Raw genomic sequence first — 9705 nt, 5'->3', positions numbered from 1 at the left:
GCTGGTGTGTTTCTTCCATATGGGCTTGTTTAACTTCAAGCCTTTAAGACCCCAAACACTTTATCTTTTAATAGCCGGGCACCATCCTCTGTCCTCACCACATCTGCTTATGCACCCATGTTGTCTTCAGCGATTGTGTCGGGGAGGTGGTGGGGTGGGGTGAGCATCACAGAAAGTCAACTTGTTAGAACAAAGTGTTCTTGTATTGAGGGAAGGCATGAGCCGAGGCCCAAGGTTTCTCTTGGCTATACTCCTTAAGGAAGCAGATCTTCGGGGTGGTTTCCACTGCAATGCCCGTGGGTGTGTTCGTGCTACCAACCTTTTAGTTAATAGTTCAGTGCAACTCATTTGTATCATCCAGGACTTTAAAAAAATTATCATTTTAATAGTTTCATTGACATTCACATGTCCTACATTTTAATAGTTTAAACACATTAAAAAGAGGTATATAATCATCACCATAATCAATTTTAGAACCTTATCTTCTTTCCTGTACTCATTATTATTAGCTCCCTGCTCCCCCCTCCCAACCTCCCCAGCCATAACCCCAAGAAACTATCATTACAGTGACTATCTCTATATATTTATCTATCCTGGATTTCATATAGAGAAAAACATATTTTAAAAAGCAACCCCCAAATGTCCAATAACAAAAATTTAGAAATTGTTTATTTTATAAGCCAATGTATTATATGGCTGAAAGGTGACTTGCAGGAAAAGCTTCGATTCCAAGTACAGAGTAAATCAGAGAATGGCCTGGACTCTTAGTACCTATTAAATAGAAGTGGCCAGAGATGCCACCCTCATCTTGTTCCCGATTTCCAGGAGAAAGCTCCCAATCTCTCTCCGTTAAGTATCATTTTGGCCGTTGACTCTTCATATATTGAGGAATTTCTCTTCTGCTCTAATCGTGAGGGATTTCATCAAAAAAGAGTGTTGGATTTTATCAAATGCTTTCCTAAATGTATAGATCCTGTGGTGCTTTTCCTTGGTGCTATTGAGGTAGTGCAATAAGTCCATTGACTTTTAACTGTTGGACCACACCTGCATGGCTGAAATCAAGCCTACTTGGCAAGTATCTCTTTTATATGTTGTTGGATTCTGTTCACTAGTATTTTGTGGAGGATTTTTGTAGCATCTAAATTCATAAGTGATGTTGGCCTGTAGTTTTCTTTTCTTGTGGTATCTCTGCCTTGTTTTGCTATCAGGATTACGTTTGCTTAAGGGAATAAATTAGGAGTATTCTTTGTTTTTGTATCTTTTGGAAGGGTTTAAACAAAATTGGTGTTAATTCTTTATTTACTGTTTAGGAGTATTTCCCGGTGAAGCAAACAACAAAGAGTATCATTTGAACTTTGAATAGCTGCCATCACTTTTAAGACCACTAACTTTAAGCTTTTAAGACCCCCACGGGTTTTGTAATGAAATAGGAAGTACAACAGAAAGACGAAACAGGATCTTGGGGCTCAGACACGAAGATGAGTAAGCTATTCTTTTTTTCTTTCTCCCTTTCTTTTAATAGTTTTATTAGCATATACTTCATATATCATTCAATGTAATTATTAGATCATAATAAGAAGATTTGTGCAATCATCACCATTAATTTCAGAACATTTCTTCCAGTACTCATTGTTAAGCATCCTCATAGACCCCCACTTCCTCCCTTCTCATACCCTCGAGGCAACTGTCAATCCAGTTACTGTTTCTATAAATCTACCTATCCTGAATTTCACATGCAGAAAATCATACAAAACACAACCAGGAAGCAAACAAACAACAGAACCAACTACAATGAGTAGACCTCAACCCAAAAGAAAGCAGAAAATATTAAAAACTGGAGCGACCAATAATGTTATGGTCGGGGGTCACCACATGAGGAACTGCATGAAAGGGTTGCGGCATTAGGAAGGTTGCGAACCCCTGCTCTATAGTTTTTTAGATGATAAGTCATATACAGAGCCTCAAAAGAGAAATAAAAAATTCAGCCGCAGCAATGCCAAAAGAGAAACGAGAAGAGACGGTAGGAGGAAAAGAGCTGAGGAGGCAAATAGAAATGACTGTGAAAGCTGCGCTTTTTATGTCTCGATAATGAAAACAATGGTGGTACAAACAGGAAAAAAATGTTTTAAAGAAAATCTGTAATAAATGGCCACTTAAATTTAATATTTAAATATACAGGGTACCAGGATTTACAAGGAAAAAAATGTGCTGTAAAAAAATTTTGTTTCCAGAGAAAGTGATGGTTGTTTACGACTGTGTTTCAATATGTTAACTCCTAAATTCAAATGCTTCCGAGAAAGACTATTTTGTTTGCCATGGACTAAATTGTTCTTGGGAAAAGGTGCCCCCCCTCAAAGTATGAACCATCTTTGATTGGCTATTAGACTTATTTCTAGGTATTGGACTCCGCTAGATGCTATTTCAAGGGAATCGATTTCTTGATTTCCTGTTCAGATTTATCGCTGCTGATGTGTAGAAACCCAGGTGATTTTTCTGTGATGATCTTGTAGCCGGCAAACTCTCTGAGTTCTCCTGTTAGTCCGTGTGTCTTTTTTGGGATTTTCTGTATATGTAGGATCATATCAGAGATCGTTTCACTGCTTCATTTCCTATTTGGATACTTTTTATTTCTTTTTGTTGTCTTATTTCTTTGTCGTGTTGGATACAATATTGAATAAAGGTAGTGATTGTGAATGGCCTTATTTTGTTTCTGTTCTCAAGGTAAAGGTAAATCAGATTGGAATGGGTGATTTATATTTAAGAATTGTAGGCTTTAGGGCAGAAGAAGTTACCGATAGCTCTCAATCTTTTACTATTGTGTACAGTGTTGGCTGTTGGTTTTTCATAGATGGTCTTCATTGTGTTTGGAAACTTCCTTCCCTTTCCCTTCTTGTTAATATGTTTTATCCAGAAAGGGTGTTAGAGCCTAATGACATGGCCCTGGTCACTACCTACCTCTATGAAATGATCTGAAGATATGGGTGCTAAAGGCTTGTCCTAAAGTAGGCAGCTATTCAAGTGAGGAGATGTCTAAGTCCACATGGAAGAAGCACACCAGCATGTGTGATCCAAGAATCATAAACCATAAAACCCATTCCTATTCTGGATGAAACCCATACCTGGTGGATAAAATGGTATTGGAGCTTACATTCCGAAAACCCAGTTTGAAGAAGGCTGAGGATGACGGTGAAAGTTCAGAACCCCTTTGGAAAGCCTTCCATGCAGAGAAAGCTTCTGGTGGGTCCTCTATGATGATGAACCAGAGATGGGAAAGGCCTTGTTACCCGACAGAGTACGTGCAGGATGGATCTCGGCAACTGTAGGTAGGTCAAAATGTGCCACCTTGCCATAGAGCTCCCTCTTGACCCCAGGTATAATTGCTCCAGTCTGGAGTATTTTCTACTGCTTTGATTGGGGCTTTTGTTTCATTGTGTCCTTGTTGTTGGACTGTTTGTTTGTAGTCTGTCTTGATTTTGTGTGATTTTCAGTGATATTAGGTAAACCTAGAGAGACAACAACTGAATTATTAGATTCAAAGGGACACGACAGGGGAGGCTGCCAGGAACTGGGTAGCTAACAATAATGAGTACAAGGAAGAAGAGAGGTCCTGAGATTGATTGTGGTGAATGTGGTTGAACTATTGAAGTGTATGATATGTAAAAATAAACAAAGTGATTAAATTTTTTAAAAAGGAACAGAAAGAAAGTTGGATTTCATGTGTGTCTTTTCTTGGTTCTATTTAATGTAGATGTTCTATTTTGTTCTATCTAATGTAATAGTCTAAAGCAGTGTGCCACCTTGATTAGTTTTCCAGTTTCAACTATCTTTTAAAAAATAGTTTTATTGATATAAAGTTCACATATCATACGCTTCCATAGTTAAGTGGCTATTAAGACAAGTTGTATAAACACCATTACAATCATAAACTATTTTTTTTATCCCTAGGCGATCCCACTGGTCAGAGCGTATACACTAGTTTATTATTATTATTATTGATTGAACTTAATACACATATCAAATCATTCCACATTTGCATCCCATCCAGCAGAATTGTACATGTGCTCCCACAATCAATTTCCAAACATTCCTTTTCTATATGGACCCATGGACATCATCACTCCTTCACCCCACTACCACCTATGGGCCCCCCCAAAAACACCCTTATTCCTCTTGCTGACTCTCTGGGTGCATCAGTCCTGGTTTTCAGAACCCCCAAAATGGGAAACATACACTGCAACTTCAAGAGGGTGACCCCAATGACATAACTCTCCTGAGATACTCCCTAATACGTACAATCAAAAACAAACAAGACAATACACCCCCGAAGCGTAAGACTTGGGTAAGCAGATTAGGTCCCGCATGTGTCCGAGGGGGGATCTGCTGACCAGTGTTAACTTGTTGGATTCTGCCACCATTGTTTTGTTGGGAGTTTTCATGAAGCACTCAGTCTATTGTTTTATTTCTTATGCTGTCTTTGTCTGGTTTTACTATTAGGGCAAGGCTGACTTCATAGAATGAATTAGGCTGTATCTTTTCTTTTCTATATATTTTGGGAGGATTGGTGTCAAATATCTGAATGATGGGTAAAGTTCTCCATGAAATTATCTGGCTCACATGTTTTTGGTTGTTACTAGGAGATTTTTTTTTACTTGTATTGATTCAATTTTTTCTCCCATTAATGAGTTTGTTGGTATTTTCTGCTTCTTTTGTGTTAATTTAGGTATATTGGGTGCTTCTAGAATAATTTATATCATCTAAGTTATTAAGTTGGTTGGAGTACAGCTTTTTGTAGTATCCCTCCCCACTACCTCATGAACCCTTGATAATTTATAAATTATTATTTTGTCATATCTTGTCCTGTCCGATGTCTCCCTTCGTCTACTTTTCTGTTGTCCGTCCCCCAGGGAGGTGGTTATATGTAGATCCTTTAATCAGTTACCCCTTACCACCCCACCCTCCCCGTATTGCCACTCTCACCTCTGGTCCTGAAGGGATCATCTGCCCTGGATTCCCTGTGTTTCCAGTTCCTATCTGTACCAGTGTACATCCTCTGGTCTAGCCAGATTTGTAGGGTAGAATTGGGATCATGATAGTGGAGGGAAGGGAGGAAGCATTTAGGAACTCGAGGAAAGTTGTATGTTTCATCATTGCTGCCCTGCACCCTGACTGGCTCATCTTCTCCCCACAACCCTTCTGTAAGGGGATGTCCAGTTGCCTACAGATGGGCTTTGGGTCTCCACTCCACACTCCTCCTCATTCACAATGATATGATTTTTTTTGTTCTGATGATGCTGATACCCAATCCCTTTGACTGCTCTCTGGCTTTCTCTCCCAGTAGCTCAGACACACAGTTCAGCTCAGCTGGGCTGCACAGCCCAACATGCTGTGCCAAGTCCCGCCCACCATGCTGCAGACTCTGTCAGGCTTGTGTTCCATTTACTGTAAAACCTGTAACTGCTTCTAACTTTCATAAAACTCACTTGGATCACATACCAGGCTTTGGCGTGAATTCTTTCTTGCACGAAGCCAAGGACCAAGGTATATCTCTCCCACTAGAGGGAGAGGTCTAACAGTTCTTGGGTCAATGGCTCGCCACATTGCCTACTGACCCTGGGAGCTATCCGTAGTCTGCTCTATTACCTGCCATTCCTGGAGCCACCGGAGCCTGCCAATCTTGGATTTGTGTAACTCTGCCAGCCACAAGCTTGATCTTCTACATCTACCAGCGTGTGCTTTCCCTGTTTCATCTTTCTGATTCCTGATCCACTGGCCCCAGCTCCACTTTTACACCTGACCCATCAACTTTAACGAGACTGCACATACCTGCTCCCCTGATTTTTCTTGGCATAAAGGTCTCTTTCTATATATCCATGTAAGTGTCACTGGGTTTTGTTTCTCTAGAGAACCCAGCCTACTACACCCACCTTCAACTGATACTTGATCATGGTAGATTTGCTACAGGGGAATTAGGAAGTTCTCAAAAGACACAGGTTTGTTTGGTTTGTGTGTTAATAAAAGGAGAGTATGAGGCCTTTGGCAGAAGCTTCACCCTCCACCCATAACCTTGGGCATCAGGACATTTGCATTTGAAAAGATAAGCAGATTCACTCAGAACTGCTAGGGCAAAGGAGATTTAACTTTGAAGGAGAGCCCTGCAGAGGGGAAAAAAAAAGACAGTTTGGCATTTAAAATGTTGAGCAGGCAGTGTGCCTTTGGATGCACCGAGGCTTTAAAATTCTATGTCCAACTAGACAATTCCCTTCTAGGACTGAAAGTTAAAGGGAGCCAGCAGGGGCCTGATAGGCTCACTGTGGTGACCCCCGGTCCACTTGTTGGGTGGAAGAAGAGGGAAACACAGCAATGAAGAAATGGGCTAAACTTAGACATGTTCGATCGGCACCTGTTGATCTCCTCCAAAGAGGCTATGGATGAGAGGGAAGAAGAAAGACTGGCTAGTCGGCATATCAAGAGTCATGCAGGTTCTGCATCCAGGGCCCTGACCTAGCCCATGGGGGAGAGCGCTAATGAGAGTGTGAAGGGGCCAGCCGGTCTGAAGTGCATGGAGGCGTGTGTACTCGCGCGAGCCTGCTGCTGATGCTGCAGTCCAGATGCCAGGGCTAGGTTGGCTAGAGCCCAACTACATGAAGAGAGAAGTGACCGGCAATATGAACTGGTCAAATTGCTCTAATTTGATGGCTGTCGCTTGACTGCGTTTTGTTTAAGGCTGTAGATGCTGAAAGTTCCGGAAGAGTCTTCATATTAAAGAGCATCCTGGTCTCCTCAGAGGGCTGAGTTGACGAGGACAGGCAATTCAGAAACTGGGAAACTAAAACGGAGAGCAATAAAGACCTGAAGTGACTGGCTTATCCACTCGTGGGTGTCTTCGGTCTCAGAATAAGTGGGACAAGGTAGTTTCATTTTTTTCTGATGGATCTGGGGGAAGGGAGGTCAGATTATGAGATTTAATTAGGGGAGAGTGTTCATAGGTTCCACGATTGTAAATACTATCATTTAGAACAGGCGCCCTCAAACTGCAGCCCGCGGGCCACATGCGGCCCACCAAGGACATTTATCTGGCCCGCCAGGTGTTTTTGCCCTGTTTGTTTTTTTACTTCAAAATAAGATATGTGCAGTGTGCATAAGAATTTGTTCACAGGTGTTTTTTTAAAAAACTATAGTCCGCCCTCCAATGGTCAGAGAGGGACAGTGAACTAGCCCCCTGTTTAAAAAGTTCGAGGACCCCTGATTTAGAAAGTGTGACTGTGGAAGAAGAGAGAGTTAGTTCTGTATGTTCAAAAGGGATAATGGCCCCAACCACAGAGTGGCCCGTACAGAAATGATTTTGCTTGGGCTGGTTCTTTTATCCATCTTCTTTGTAAACCCCACAAAATGACTGAGTAGGAACATGCAGCTAAGGTGTAGAGGACTAAACTTGGGGACTGGTCAGGGTCCCTTTTCAGCCAAGCATAAAAATGAGCTGTCTCAGAAGCAGGGACAGAAATCCTGCGTCCATCGAGAAAGAAGAGGCACCAGTGGAGTGTGTGTGAGACGCTTGCCCGAGGTGGCAGAGGCAAAGGAGACACCAGAGCCACCTGGCTTGCGGAGTTGGGCGCCCTTTGGACTCAAGGACCTTCTTAACTCTTGCCCAAGCAAGTTGGAGGTTGGGGAGCCTATGCCTGAGAAGCTAAGGACCAGAGAGAGATGCCTGCCAGCGTGACTGAGGAGAGAGACTGCTGCAGACAAAAGGGCTGTGGCGTTCATATGTTCTGATCCTGATTTTCTATAACCTGTCGGCTTCCCTGGGAAGTCTCCATACAGGGAGCATGCCTGTGGGTTCTGTGTGGCCACTGCAACGGACTGTCACGCCCAGCAGAGAAGAGGAGTGGAAGGGATGGTTGGTTCCAGAATAGGATAAAGCAAGTTGAAGGCTAGAGGTGTCTCTGATGCTGTCTTGTGGGAATGGGTCTGGGCTGGTGTGAACCAGGGGTCTCCTTCCCCCTCGTGCACCCAGAGGGGTGCTCAGGCCCTTTCCTCTGCATCCTTGTGCCAAAGACGTGGCTTTTTTAGGCAGCATGTGGATAGGTCAGGTTTTCTCAGCCACTCTGTGATTGGCTAAGAGTCAACCCAGTGATATTTTCTAATTACTTGAAGACAGGCTAAATGAATGTAGCCTCGGTTATTATTTTTATAGACCTGTGGACAATGGATGGAGAATTTAAGCATATACATTGAATTTCCAGAGCTGCAATAATGACAGAATGTCATACTCTGTCCTGCCGCAGTGGAAGACAAAATAAACTGCTGATGTCATACATACTATACAAACTTAGTGTATAAAGCAATGGTGTGCTAATGATAGACATACTTTCCAGACTTAGTTTAATTTTGCATCATTATTTCCTAGTCACATATTAAGTCCTAGTTATGATGGTTCTGAATGTGAACCATGGCAACATTAATAGGACACGTAGGGACACCTAAAGGAAATGAGGGTACCAAGCTAAGGTTGAGAGAAAGGAGAGTGTGGTACATGGATGTCATTTTTCCCCCACTGTCCACTAGAGTAGCTTTTACTGAAAGGGCAGCAGCCTTACTCGGTACACATTTAAGAAATACTGGGGATGCAAATAATTTAAACCCAAAGTCGAAACAGATCCAAATGACAAAGGATAAGGTGTTTCCACGTGCCACCTATTAACAGACTCTAAACTGTGAGATTGCCAAAATACATTATTCTAAGAAAATATACTAAAGCTTTTCTAGGCAAAGCATACAATTGTTGTGAAACAGATAGTGATTTAATTTAAAAAAAGAAAAAAGAAAAGAAAGAATAAATGAGTGAATGAACCAGAGAAGAAAAGATGCATGTGGGAAGAGGACAAGAGTGGAAAGAAAAAAGGACACTTAAAACTTGGTGCCATTTTCCCATGAGAATAAAAATCATCATAAGTCTAGGAACATGCAAAATGGGAGCATAAGCAAATGTGGTGAAGTAAGTTGATGGAGCCAGGCTATCAAAAAATATAGTGTCTGGGGTCTTAAAGGTTTGAAGCTAAACAAGCAGGCATCTAGCAGAAAAGCAACAAAGTACACGTGGAGGAAGCACATCAGCCTGTGTGATCACGAGGTGTAGACAGGATAATATATCAGTCATCAGAATACCCCAAACAAACAAATATATTGATGCACATGATGGGAGTTGGAGTGGAGGCGCAAATCCCATCCATAGATAATTGGACATTCCCTCACAGAAGGGTCACAAGGAAAGAACGAGACAGACAGGGTGCAGCATAGCACCGACAGAACACACAACATTCCTCTAGTTCTTTAAGGCTTCCTCCTCCCCGCTATCAAGACCCCAGTTCTACCTTACAAATCCAGCTACACCGGAGCACATACACTGGTACGCATAAGGCCTGGATTCCAACACATGGAATCCAGGACAGATAAACCCCTCAGGAACAGCAATGGGAGTAGTAATACCATGAGGGTCGGAGGAAGGTGGGGGGAGAAAGGGGGGGAAAGAGGGAACTGACTACAATGATGCACAATCCCCCTCTCCCCAGGGGGATGAACAATAATGTGGACAAAGAGAGACAGCAGATGGTGCAAGATATGAAAATAATAATTATTTATAATTTATCAGGGTCCATGAGGGTGGGAGAGTGGGGGAGGGAGGGAAGAAAGAGAAGCTGATACCAAGGG

This window comes from Echinops telfairi, unplaced genomic scaffold (genome assembly GCF_000313985.2).
Source record: "Echinops telfairi isolate 266 unplaced genomic scaffold, ASM31398v2 ScPeMD7_12;HRSCAF=54, whole genome shotgun sequence".
NCBI classification, from domain to species: Eukaryota; Metazoa; Chordata; class Mammalia; order Afrosoricida; family Tenrecidae; genus Echinops; species Echinops telfairi.
Note: the sequence above shows the minus strand (reverse complement) of the source record.